At 44.3% G+C, this 13,401-nt stretch overlaps 1 protein-coding gene across 2 annotated transcripts in view; it reads right to left on the reverse strand.

Moving 5' to 3' along the window:
- The window catches only part of ZNF407 (zinc finger protein 407), a 332,746-nt gene extending 320,502 nt beyond the window's left edge, over window positions 1-12,244 (reverse strand). Inside the window, exon 1 of one of the 2 annotated variants that reach the window (XM_068671344.1) lies at window positions 12,129-12,244. The gene's annotated coding sequence lies outside the window, so the exon portion shown is untranslated. The remainder of the gene's footprint in view (window positions 1-12,128) is intronic. The other variant, XM_068671345.1, reaches the window with a different exon arrangement.
- Window positions 12,245-13,401: the final 1,157 nt, after the last annotated feature.

The following is a 13,401-nucleotide window of genomic DNA, read 5'->3' on the forward strand; positions in this document are numbered from 1 at the left end:
CTCTCGAGTGGTAAAAAGAAATATTTAGTCCCGTGTTTCAGTCATCAATAGCCATTTTCCTGCTATTCATTTTGTGACAACACTTTTAACAAGTGCTACAGGAGTTCTTTTCCTAGCTGTAATAATCAATGTAAGAAGAGGGAACAGTCTAAAATTAAAGCTTGCAGAAGAGAAGAGCAAAAATATTGCTCATCTCTTTTTAAGTGAAACCTTCTATTAAGCGTTCTGCTCCATTTTGTGTTTTCCAGAACGCTCGATCATTACATCCTATTTCTCCCAAGCACTATGATTCAGATTTTCACTTTCCGGTAAATTCCATAAATATTTGATAATCAACTACAACTTCTGGTTTGTCAGCTCCGCAGCCTTCCTCACTCTGAAGCCGTGTCCTCGTTCACTTCTTACATGAAGCAGGAAAGGAATTCACTTCCAACAGTTGCCCTGTAATTCTATTTTACACATAAAAATATCACTTTGTAGCACACGCACCATTTTTCAGGATTTCGATATATGATATTATTTCTATAAAGTAAGCAGTGCAGAAGGTTTTACTTGTTGAACCTCTGCAACAGCACAAACCGCAGCAATATAAACCTGCAAAGGCTGTAATTAAAACAACCATGACACTTTTCTCATCGTACCCATTTCGCATCATCGTGCTAAGGAAATCTACAAATTCCTAGAAGCACACACAGAGGAAAAATAAGTAAATATTTTTTTAATGGCTACAAATTCCTCACAAAATCCACCTGCAAAAAGCCGACACTTGGACTGTCAACTGCTTAGCAGGCATCCTAGTGCCACGCTATCTGTTTGAAATACTGAGAATACCCACAAACTCCTAAATCCAGCTGAAGTCACTGGGAATAGGGCATCTGAAACTCAAGATATTTCTTTAGATGCTTAAAAAGGATTCAGAAGTAATACCAGATATCCAGATTTAATTATTTTATCCCCCAACTTTGTTGTCTAAAATGACATAAAAACACTTTTTTGTAATTAGTGTTTTTATTTAGAAAACTCAACAATTAGGAACAAAATACTAAGTTACATTAGACTATTTTCAATAACTTTCAGATTTCTGAAGTGCCCGGTTATGAAAGAAAAAGGACTACAGAATAAAGGTAGCAAATGCACAAATTCAATGCTGTTAAAAGGCAGACACGTGAAATCCCATGTATCTTGTGCCATTTGTAAAAAGGTTGTTTTATTATCAGTGTAACTAATCACAATGAAGCCATCTCTTACAACCAAAGACATTATAATGAATTTTCTTTACAGCTACAGAGAAATGGGATTTGCTGTTCCATATCAAACCAGAACAGGCTGTATAAATTCTTCTTCATATTTACTGTTAAATGTAATTTTTATCTATAAAATCAGCCATGAAATATTAAAAACTGAAACAACAGAATTTATACCCTTTACTTAATTTAGTTTAAACGGTCTATTCACTAAAGAGAGGGAAAAAAGGTTACATATGTATTATAGCGCGCCTGCCCCTCTCCCCCTCTAAGCCTTTCCATTACAAACCCCCCAGATTTGGGAATTTATGGCCGGGCTGTAAAAATTCACTTCATACTTAGAGTCGGTACGCTTCCACAAATTTTTTTAAGAAATAAATAGGGAGGGAGACAGGAGAGGGCCACGAGGGAAGAAGAAAAGCAACTGGATGGGAAACTTGATGGCCTAGCAGCCCAGACGCCTGGGCCTCACCCCGGGGAGGTGGAGCAGGGACCCTCGGTGCACCCCTGCCCGAGGCACACGGAGGCTGACAGAAAGCCCCAGAAGTTTGTGCGAGCCAAAGGGCTCAAGGGTATAAAAAGGAGTTTATTTAATATATAAATATATCTATAAATACAGAAAACAACTCATACATAAGCAGGTCGATTCCAAAACGAAGCACGATATAACGCAACAAGAGACAAACAGCCATGGCCTTAAGGTTTATGCTGTAACCTTATCCCATTTCCAACTACCAATATCCTATTTTCAGCCTGGAGCACAGCAAAAGGCACAAAACCAAGCTGTACCTCAGCTCTCGGGGTTCCCATTTTGCCAGGGAGCACAGCCCTGCCCCAGCTCTCACAGGCAGAAGATATCACCTACACACAGCCCCGCCACACACTCGAAAAAGATGCGTAAGAAGAGAGAACTACAAAGTACGAATGTTAAGGATCTACCAGACACTGATACCATAATTGTTTCAATGCTATAATTTCATTTGTAATACAGATGAATAGCGAGGAGCTGAAGAAAGACTCAGAAAGTTGCTGGGCCATGACAAATGTATCCTTGAAAACAAAAACAGAATCAACAGCAAAGGCTGCAAGGGTAAAATCGGTTACCAGCTGATGAAATTTACGACAGAAGACCAAGAGGAAAAAGATGATGGAAAAAGGATGGTCGAACCAGACAGCATGGATGTTCCAAGGGTTAGGGTGGTCCTACAGAACAAAAATCTGCACTTGATTTCCAAAATTCACATCCAAAATTATTTCAGACTGTGTCCACACCAGGGATGTCAGGCACAACTAACTGAACTGCTCAACACCAAGCTTTAAGATGTCTGGATCACCAAGTGGGATAGGCAGTCCTGAGATAGATACTTGAATAAAATACACAGAGAGAAGAGAAGAAGAAACACAAGAAACAAACAAAAAAAAATACCAACTCTAACAACAACAAATTAACTTACATGGGACAGCCTCCTCCAGCGAGAACAAGGACAGTGAGACAGCGAGCACAAGTCCTGAACCCTAAAAGCAGAGCTGCTGGGTCAAGCAACCTGGGCAAAAAGAAGATGGCACTGACTCCATGGAGCTTCTACCACACACTTTGCATCAGGAAAGCCTTGGTCCTGCACCTGTGCCGTGCCAGCTGACAGAAACATCCTGGCATCATGAAGCAAGCACCTAAGCAAAGCCTCCTCCAAGCCAAATGGAGCTGCTCGATAATGAGATGTCCCCTGCTTCTGAAACCAGAGCAGAGCTCCAAGCGTGCACGTCTCATGCACAGGTTATTAAGTTTTCATGATGATTCACTAAAAACCACATTCTCTCTAAGAGTATATTTAGTTTTTATGTTAAAAAGCATTTAGACATTAAGAGTATTTCTTTTAGAATTTGTTATATTTATTTATTCTTAGGATTTATGAAAAAAAATGTATTCGTTGCAAAAAAGGTATTGACCAAACACGAGCAAACACATTGTAGTTGCTCTACCCTTCAGCTGGTTTTAGTAGAAAGACATTGAAAGTGCATTAGGAGCACTCTGTAGAACTATCTAAACAAATAAATATCTAAGCAAACAAAGACCTCAACAACATGGCATTTAGTAATAAATCACACTTTACAAAGCACTGGAATTTGGGGAAGGATTAGTCTTGAAAATGCCTTTAAATTACCCTCATTTGGAATGACCGGCATGACTGCGTTATCTGTATGTTTTTACATTAAAATTACCACAAGCACTGATTGCTACTGATCTTGAACTTCTAATAACCGATCAACGAATACGGCCCTGTAACTCACTGCAATCTAAAATCGGAGTGCTGAAGTGTGCGTTTTCAGAGAAGTGGTTTATAGCTCTAGATTTAAAATGCAAAGTTTCCATTATATTTAATAATTAAAATGCATGCTGTGTTACGGTTACATTTGGTGACTGGATTAGTAGTACCCCAACTGAGTTAAACAATGCCTTTTTCCTATTAGAGTTCGTATTACCATATCAGCTATTTGTTTAAGAAAAGGAAGAAAAAAAGCACAGCACGGAAGAGGGAATAAAAAAGAAATATGAATATCAAACATACTGAAAGACAGTGAGGACCAAGACAGTGAGAAGACCTGGTATCAGCAAAATCTATGCTAGCTGAAAGTGGAGAAGCTGAAATATCTATGCATTTAAAGCATGAAAACTTTTTTTTTTTTTAATAAGAAAAAAACATTTGTCATTGAGGGTTCTTGTTCAAAGTAAATGGTTTAAATCTCTGTCTGTTTTCCTGGATTCAGTCTCTACGAATTTAGGGAATACAGACATCACTGTCAAAGAGCGGACTCTCTCAGGCTGTCAACTTCTTAATCAGGGTCTGACTTCACTGGAAAGTGTGAAATTATGTAATTATTTATGCGTGGCAGTTCTGATGGGTTAGACAATTCCAGCACTGTGAACATCTTCTTTTATAAATCAAAATCCCTACTGCAGTTTTATTTCAGGGAGAATACCATTCTTTCTTTCTGTGCTTTCTAGGTGGTTTATTCAAATAACATTTAAATACTTATGTGGCGTACTTCTCCTCTCCCAAAATGGATAACATGGAGTTTTGAAATATAACTTACACGGATGAAAATGAATTTAAAAAAATAAAATCAGAGTGAAACCATGGCTACATGAAATGAAGTCTTCTCAGCACTGTCTGTTAGATCAGATGTTATCCCAAGCTCTGTAATTACAGGTCTAATGACCTTTGAGAACTTATAACGAATGTATAAATAAAATACATTTTGACCCCACATACAGACACACTCCTTACACATCTGCACTTCCATACAACATTTAAATATAAATTTCAGAGATTAACTTTATTATTGTTATTTCAAGTATATTTTTAATTATCTTGGTATCAATAGAAGGTTTAAAGACCGGCTCGTGTGCCTGAAAGCTTGCCTACCTCTCTCCATCTATAGTAGTTGGTCTAAGATACTACCTCTGCTTGCATACCTCCTCCTACAAAATTTCCCTGATTGGGTACCCCTTGGGGCACACACCCTTAGCATACAAACGAGAAAATTCCCCGTTCTCTGACCAAAAAAGTCTCTGTTCAGTGCTGTACCTCGGAATATACTCTGCCGACACCAGCAACATCTAAAATCATAATGATGATAAGGAGGAAAAGGAGAAGGCATCCCTCTAAGTCAGCCTCCACCTGCAAAGCTCAGCATGTTTTTCACATGGAAATGAAAACTGAGTAGCCTGAACAGAGCTGGCAAAATGCATTCTCAGGTGTTTTCTTGTCCTCTCCAACCAACTGCCTATCATACCTAATAATCTCATGCCCAAGCGGGATTCCTGGGTTGCAAGACAAGGAGCTCCTTTCATCCTACCAGGCGTCTGCTGCAGAGCTGCAGAAGGGATACCTCCAAAGTCGGACCTCATCTCCCTTCTCTTCAGTCTCTTCCTCTCCTTCCTTCCTTCCTCATTTTGCCATCCCTATTACAAACTCCCTGGGTGACAAAAAGAAAATCAGACAGGGAACAAAGCCTACACACAACCCTCTGCAGGTGTCATCAGAGGCACACACAAATGAGTCCATGAAAATAGTTGTCAAGGGGTTTCAAGCTACCTAGATTTAGAATGGCTCTCAAAGTCATGAGTCTGTAGCTTTGACAACTCAACTCTAATCACAAGCAACAACAACAAAAAAAGAGATGTTTCTTCTTAAGGCATTTACCTGCGAAGCTCCCGGTACCGGCAAGAAACCACAATGTATTACAAAACCTCTGCTCTGAAACTGAACTCTGGGGTTTTAGGTTAATATTTAGACAAATAAAAAGTGCAATTTTATTTCTTTGTTTTTGTATGCACAAATTATGAGAAGGGGGGCTTGTGTCAGGCTCTGATTTTGATCATTTTGACACAAATTGAAAAAATTCTGTTACACTAAATGGAGATACTCCCATTTATATTCAGGTAAATGACATCAAATTCTAGTCCCAGGTTTTCTTTCCTTCCTGATTAAATTACATTAATGTAGGCTCAAAACAAAGCAACTACTGCTAGTCCTACTGTTTTTCCTTGAGCAGAACAGCTTAACCATTAACAACACATCACACGCACACATACATGAAGGCATCCGGGCTCTTCCATACTTGTGCTCTTTTTCTGAAGCCTTGCCAACAGCGACCAACGTTACAGCGCGTGGGCACCAACACCCTACACGTGGGACATAACTGGAGCTGCTTCCTGTAGGGAAAGGACCTGCAGGCCACTGTTTTCCCCTAAAATACTTTTTAGTAACCTGATACTCAAATGAGATATCAAAGAAAAAAAAAAAAAAAAAAGAAAAAAAAAAAAAAAACACACCCACAACGCTCTGTTCTTGCACAGAAGGCAGCAGAAAAAGGCCCAAATACTAAATATTGCATCTTCTCATTGTTAAAGGGTTTGACATGGTATTTATCGCTATATTACCCCTAATTAGCGGTTTAAGCTTGTTAACAAGAAGAGTTCTTTTCATTTAAGATAAACAGGAATTATCTTCCCATTGTATAGGTAAAACTTGTAAATAGGACAGCTCATAAATTCCAAGATGAGAGTAACTAGGAAACTATTCATTAAGGCTTGTGTTATAAATTCAAAACATGAAGCATAACACGCTTAAAGAAGAAGGTTTTATTTTTAAAAGCATTCATTAGGCTCTCATCTCCGAGTCTCAGACTTGTAAATAATTTAAAGTGAAAATTTGAACAACAGGGAGAAAAAAAACAAATGCAATTCAAATCATTCCATTGTTATACCAAGAAACCCGGAAACAATAGAAAATAAGTAGGCAAATTTAGAAGAAAACATCCATAAAACATTTCTGTGGAGTGTATCTGTGAACTTAGATATTATGCTACCACTGGATCCAATCAAAAAAAAAAAATTAGCTTTGACTTACAACAATCAGGTTGTGCCTAATAAGGGATACGTATGCTCAATAGTAATTTTGAGTATTCAGTTCACTTTATCCTGCTGCTGCCAAACAAACAAACAAGCCGCAGCTTATGGATGCTTTTAGATTTTTCATTGTTCCCTTTTGACTTTTCCGACGCGTATATCCTATTCATTATTTATATGACATAAGGTGAGAACCCCTTTCCCTATAAGGAGTAAGATACATCCAGATTTGCCTCACATGGGGAGCATGAAAAGGCACAGCCTTTTACTCTGCTGGCACTGAAAGCTGGCAGCGAAGACAGAGGTAACAAACCTGAGGGAACAGAACACCAGGCTCGTGCTTTTCCTCGGGAAAAAGGAGAAGCGGGTGGTGCCAGGGTGGTGCCAGCGTGTTAGGCACCTTCTTACAGCACCCTGCAGCGAGCGTCCTCCTGCTACAGCACATCCTCAAGCCAGCTCCGGGTGGAGCACCTCGTGTTTCACCAAACATCTTCTGCTAACTTACCAAAAGCAAACAAGCCCCATCACTAACCCGCGCGGGACGGAAACAGGCAGGCTTCCAGAGAAGGCCCAAATGTAGAAACCTGTCTGGTACAGCAAAGGAACAGAGCCGTGCGGGAGCTTTTAAGGCAATCCAAAGGGAACACAAACAGTTGGTTTCTTTGTTTCAATCAGAGATCTGAAGACCTCCATGCTTCCAACCTTCTTGCTTAGATGTTTCCCACAAAGGTTTTATCACACGTTACTGTACAGATTCCCAAACAAACAAACAAACAAAATCACATGAAACAATTACCTCTATATAAATTGATGACTTTGTGTTCCTGTTTGAAGAATCGTAGAATGGGTTGGATAACTGAAATTAATTTTAACGTTCATATGTCTTTGCAGCTGTATCTTTGAGAGGGACTTTTGAGATGCCAAAAACTTGGCTGAGCACAGTGAGAACGTTTCTTTTTAACTACAATGAAACAAAGAAATACCAGACAGGAAAGCATCTATAAGCATGTTTGTAGCAAAACAGTCATCTGTAGAGGTGTATGCACCTGGATCCAGACACTGAAAACACTGCACGCCTTAACAGCCCTGCCTGCTTCCCCCATGCCTACTCCATGCGCACACATAACTTAAGCCTCTGCTCCTGCAAAGACAGGCTGAGGGAGCTGGGGTTGGTCAGCCTGGAGAAGAGGAGGCTCTGGGGAGACCTTACAGCGGCCTGCCAGGGCCTAAAGGGGCCTGCAGGAGCGCTGGGGAGGGACTCTGTGTCAGGGGGTGTAGGGATAGGACAAGGCGGAATGGCTCTAAACTCAAAGAGAGCAGGTTTAGATTGGGTATAGGGAATAAATTCTTCACTCAGAGGGTGGTGAGGCCCTGGCACAGGCTGCCCAGAGCAGCTGTGGCTGCCCCATCCCTGGAGGTGCTCAAGGCCAGGCTGGATGGGGCTTTGGGCAGCCTGGTCTGGTGGGAGGTGTCCCTGCCCATGGCAGGGGGCTGGAACTTGGTGGGCTTTAAAGTCCCAAAGCATTCTACTTTTAGACTTGGAAATGCATAGGTAATTAAAATGTCTGCTCGTACTGCTAAGCACCGAAGAAACCAAGAGCATTTGGAACCTCCCAGCCCAGTTAAACATAACCCAGGAAGCGGTCAACAAAATAGGACAACAAAAACAGGCTGGCAATTAGCAGCTCTTTTAATGCAGCACTGGAAGGCAGGCCTGAGCCTTACAAACAAGCACCTCGCTTTTGGAACATCACCACTGCCCGTTTCCGAATGGCGCTAGGGTTATCTCTTTGTGAAGGGGCACATAGGTTCGCTAGCCCTTGCTGTAACTTCATTTCTGCAAAGCAAAATACACTTCTGAGGTTTCTCTAGAAATTGCAAGGACAACATGTTTGTATTTTTTACTTCTTCACTGGTTTTATTCACACACATCAACAAATTCATTAAGCTTCTGTTTTAGCACTGACCAAAACGGCAAAAATTAAAAATAAAAAAAGTTTAGAAGAAAAATAGGCACAGGTATTTTTCCTTTAAATTTTTATAAACTTTTTTTTAACGTTGTTTGGCGCGAAGGCAACAGACCAGAGATGAAATCATCACGGTGGTGTAACTGGTTAAGTGTCTGTTAAGTGACTGTGTCACGCTGGGCCAGGCAGCAAGCCCGAGGCGTGAGGGAAGCACCAGCCGCCAGCTCGCTGCCCCGCACGGAGCCCAGGCACCCAGCACCGGCCCGAGCACTGCTGCGGATGTACCGGGAGCGACGGTGACTGTGTGACAGCACCCGGAGCCCTGGCTCGAGAGAACAGCACGGTCTCAGGGAGACCAAACAGGACTGGAGCCAACCCACGGCTGCACCCGGCCTGTGCTGGGAAGCCCCGCTGCGTGTGGGAATGAGAGGGGTGGTTTGCAGGGTGTAATCATAAGCTTGGATGAGTTTGCGTGGCGTTTTGATGCAAATTTTGGAGGGGAAGGGCGATCTCATGATGATGACTAGATTTTAGGAAAAAAAAAAATGTAAATGTGCCCTTGGGTCCTGTTTCCTCCTTGGTCATGGAACCTCCCCGGTCATCTTTTGACTTTCCTTTGATTTTGATCTGCATTCAGCCTTTGATTTTTGGGAACAGGTCTGTGCTGCTGGCAGAGCACCGGGGGCAACTGCACCTTATGCAGCACATACCGGGCTGCTCCAGAGCCACCAAGGCAGATGCAAAATAAAACCTTCAGGGGGCAGAAAAACTGGCTGGCTGCTGATCACCGACTTGCCCAAAGTGAAAGCTGTTTAACTCCTTAGATGATACAAGGCACAGAAGAGAGATTCCTAAGGCTCACAGCTGGTTTTGTGGACAACTGAACAGCTCGTTTCACTAAATATATGTATATATGTCACTGAAAGAACCGCAGCCACCACAGTTTGTAGAATCAGGTCGTCATGTATCCCTCTCCGATTTTGGCACTGTGCTCATTACAAAAGGATAACCTGTACTCCAATAGGAGCAACCTAAAAAGCCAACACAGTAATCTTAACACGCACCATAATGATGTGGCATTCACTGGAACGAACTAGGCCAGATGTATCTTTAACCAACATTTTTATTTGAGTGATAGATCATCCAGCACAACCTTTCTGTTTCCTGAAGGATGAGAACATCTAAGTTCTATGCCACATTAGGAAATTCGTATGTGGGAGCCACTCAACAATTTCAGTCCAACCACATTTCATCTCATGCACAAAAACACAAGTCTGCAGATATTTAAAAAGATCAAAAAACAACTAGGCAAAGCAGTTATGTTTTTTTTTTGTTGTTTTCTAATGGTGTACACACTAATGCAAAAAAGCTGTTCTTCCTCACAGAAGGTTTTAATGGAGCATTGTGACTGAAATCTGTTCCACACACATCACGTCTCTCCAAGTATTTTTCCACAAATGAGCTCAGGCTTTAGGAAACTTTTAAAACGGGAAACTTTCATGCAAATAAATTAGAAATTATTGATGCCATTAATATACAGTATTTCCTACAGAAGAATGATATGAAAGGATTAGCTCAATGTTTTTAACTCAGGTCGTTTGAATTACATTACCCAAAATGCTAATAAAACTGACATGTTTGAACATACTGAAAAAGTCACAGTCCATCATCAGGCTGTCACGTCACTGCATTTGACTTTTTTTTTTTTTTTAAATGTATGGATTATACAATTACTGCCAGGCTCCATATTTTATATGTAAAAGCTACAATCTGATTATATGTCCGTGTTGAAATAATTTATGAAATAAGGGTGGAACGACTCTAACGTTACCTCTGTGATGAATGTAACTTGCTGTGAATACTCTAAGAGATTGCAAGAGAGACCAAACCGAAGGCTGTAATTGTCTTCATCTTTCACGAAGAGGTGTGACCTGGGAAAAATATAGATCCCAGCATCCAAAGCTCCAGCCTCCTGCAAACATCTTGATTACTCAAGTTCTGATATAGGACCGGAAAAAGACAATTTACAGTCTTCACGGGCTACACTTTTAGATTATTACGGTAAGAATCACAGCAAATTACATCTGTTGCTTAAATTATATATTTGTCTGTCATTGTTTTGCACCATCAGCAAATCACTGCCACCGTGACTACCCTTTCAGTTTTGGATTCCCGTTATTTATTACTCCCTAGGTGTCACCATCATGCTCAGTATGGTGCAGATGAACATGAACACATGAAAAGCTCAAGGTCTTGCTAGTCTACATCAAGGTTACTAGAAAAAAAGAAGAGGGAACAAGCAGCCAAGAATTAAAACAGAAACTGTATGAAGCCTTCCCTCTTTTTACCTTCTCAGAAAGAAGGGTCAGGCATTCGAATGGGTTGCCTAGGGAAGTGGTGGGGTCACTGTTCCTGGTGGTGTTCAAGGAAAGGTTGGACGTGGTGCTCAGGGACATGGGTTAGTGGGTGACATTGGTGGTAGGGGCATGGTTGGACCAGATGGTCTTGGAGGTCTTTTCCAACCGTTATGACTCTATGAACTCTTAGATGACCAATAAATACAGCTCAGGGATCACAAATTAAACGCACACATCATTTTTCAGACTGCAGAGTCAGCTAAGGAGGATAAGACGCATACTGGGGCTCACAGGCCATACAAGCTATCCAACGGAGCCGCAGGCAGCCCGCCACTCCACGCCACATGAACCACAGCCACAACCCATCCCTCGAAAGCCACCCGCACTCCATCTCCGCCTTGGCGACCGGTGCAGCCTTCACCCTGCGCCGAGCACCTTTGCGGGAAGGCACTCGGGAGCCCCCGGGGCCCTGTCCTCAGCCCGACCCCCGCCGCCCTTCAGACCACGACCACCCGCAGCGATGCGCTGGGGCTCTGTGGCGGAGCGAGAGGCAGACGCGGGGGGCAAACACCGCCAAAAAAACATTTTTTTGCACCAAAAACCCCTCGCGGGGGGCCCTGCCCTCACGGGGGGCGCCGCCGCGCCTGCGCAGAGCCGCGCCCCGCCCGGCGGGCACGCGCACGCCTAACGGCCCCTAACGGCCGCTAACGGCCGCTCCCCGCTCTCCCTCAATCCCCCCCCCCCCCACCCCCCGAGGCGCATGCGCAGCACGGCGCTGGGCGGGGGGCGCGCACCCCGCTGGGGGCTCGCGGCGCCGCTGCCCCCGCGCCGAGGAAGAGCCCAGGCCTCAGCCTGGCCAATGGGCGCGCGGGGCGCTCGCCCCGCCCTCCGCGCCGCGACCAATCGCCGCGCGGCACGGGAGCACCGCGGCAGCCGATTGGCTGCCCCCGGCGGCGCTGCCCGCCCGCCCCCCGCGCCCTAAAAAAAACGACGGCAGCGCAGAGGCCCAAAAAGCCCGCGGGAAGGCGCCGGGCCGCGCGCGGCCTCCCCGCCCTCCCGCCGCGCCGCGCCGCACGGGGCCGCCGCCGGGGCCGCGCCGCCGGGCGGGGGGGGGCCGGGCTGGCGCGTGGCGGCCGGGCGCGCTTACCGGCGGGGGGAGCCGTCCGCCTCCGCGTGTGCAGAGCTTGGTCACCAGTGGCGCGCCGTAGATTCGCCGCCTGACGTCACGGCGCGGGGAGGGGAGGGGGAGGGAGGGGGAAGGCCCCGGTCACGTGACGCGGCGCCAGGTGGAGAGGGGAGGGGAGGGGAGGGGGGAGAGGCGGCGCCGCCATCTTGTGCCCCCCCCCCCCCCCCCCCCCCCCCGCCCGCTGAGGGGTTGGGCGCGCTGCGTTAATGCTCAGTGTAGAAGGGAAGCGGTTAAATAAAGAGACGTGGAGAAGCGCTCTGTGAAACACCTGTGGGAATAAAGATGTTCTTGCACGGAGTTGCGTTGTTCAGAGGGAAGGATCGAGATAAGCTTGCAGTGATAGGAAACCTTAACAGACAGTTGTAAAATACACACCAGTTTCTCACACACCTTACATGTGGTGACCTGGTGAGGAAACCATACTGCTAAAACACTTCACAGTACTTCATAAAACTTCAGAATAAACCCCCATAATACTTCATATTCCACCCACCCCCCTTTTAAACTAAGTCACGCAATGCACATAATACTAAAATTGAAGATGTATGGGCTAAAGAGCCCAGGCATCTGGGGACAAAGGCAGTTGCTTTTTCCCACTTGTAACTAGGAAACCATAGTGTTAAAGCACTTCACATTCGTCCATAATACTTGATATTCCATTCCTCCTCCCCCCTTTTTAGACTGAGGCACACAATGCATGTAAGACCAAAATTAAAGATGTATGGCCTGAAGATGTATGGCCTAGGCATCCGTGGTGGAAGGCAGTTGCTTCTTGCCGATTTTAAGTAGGTCTTAGTGTTGTAGTCTAACATCATTTAGCATTCTTCAAAGCTGTTGTGGGTGTGCCAGGAGAAGAGAAGACGCCGCTTGGAGTTTCACTGGTGTTTGCCAGCCATACAGCGCACATAACACATAGTCTGGCACGCTAATTAGGCCTAACAGCGCACACTTTCATTCAGCCACCTAGTCATCAGCTAATCCGTCAGCATCGTGACACAGCAGTGCAGGGGCTGTGGTACAAAGACCAAGAATGGTTTGAGGATGAGCAGGCACCACACATAGCCTGAGCCATATGTTCCAGGCACGCTGGAAGAGTCTGAAATGAATCAACAAAGCTGAAAGCATGGGAGTATCTGTAAGTAACGTGTAACACAACATAAGTAAGATGAGGATCTCTCTTTATATTTGTCCAGTACCTAAGGACTGTAGTACATATTTTAATTGCCCTGTGTAT

Source organism: Anas acuta, chromosome 2 (genome assembly GCF_963932015.1).
Source record: "Anas acuta chromosome 2, bAnaAcu1.1, whole genome shotgun sequence".
Lineage (NCBI taxonomy): Eukaryota > Metazoa > Chordata > Aves > Anseriformes > Anatidae > Anas > Anas acuta.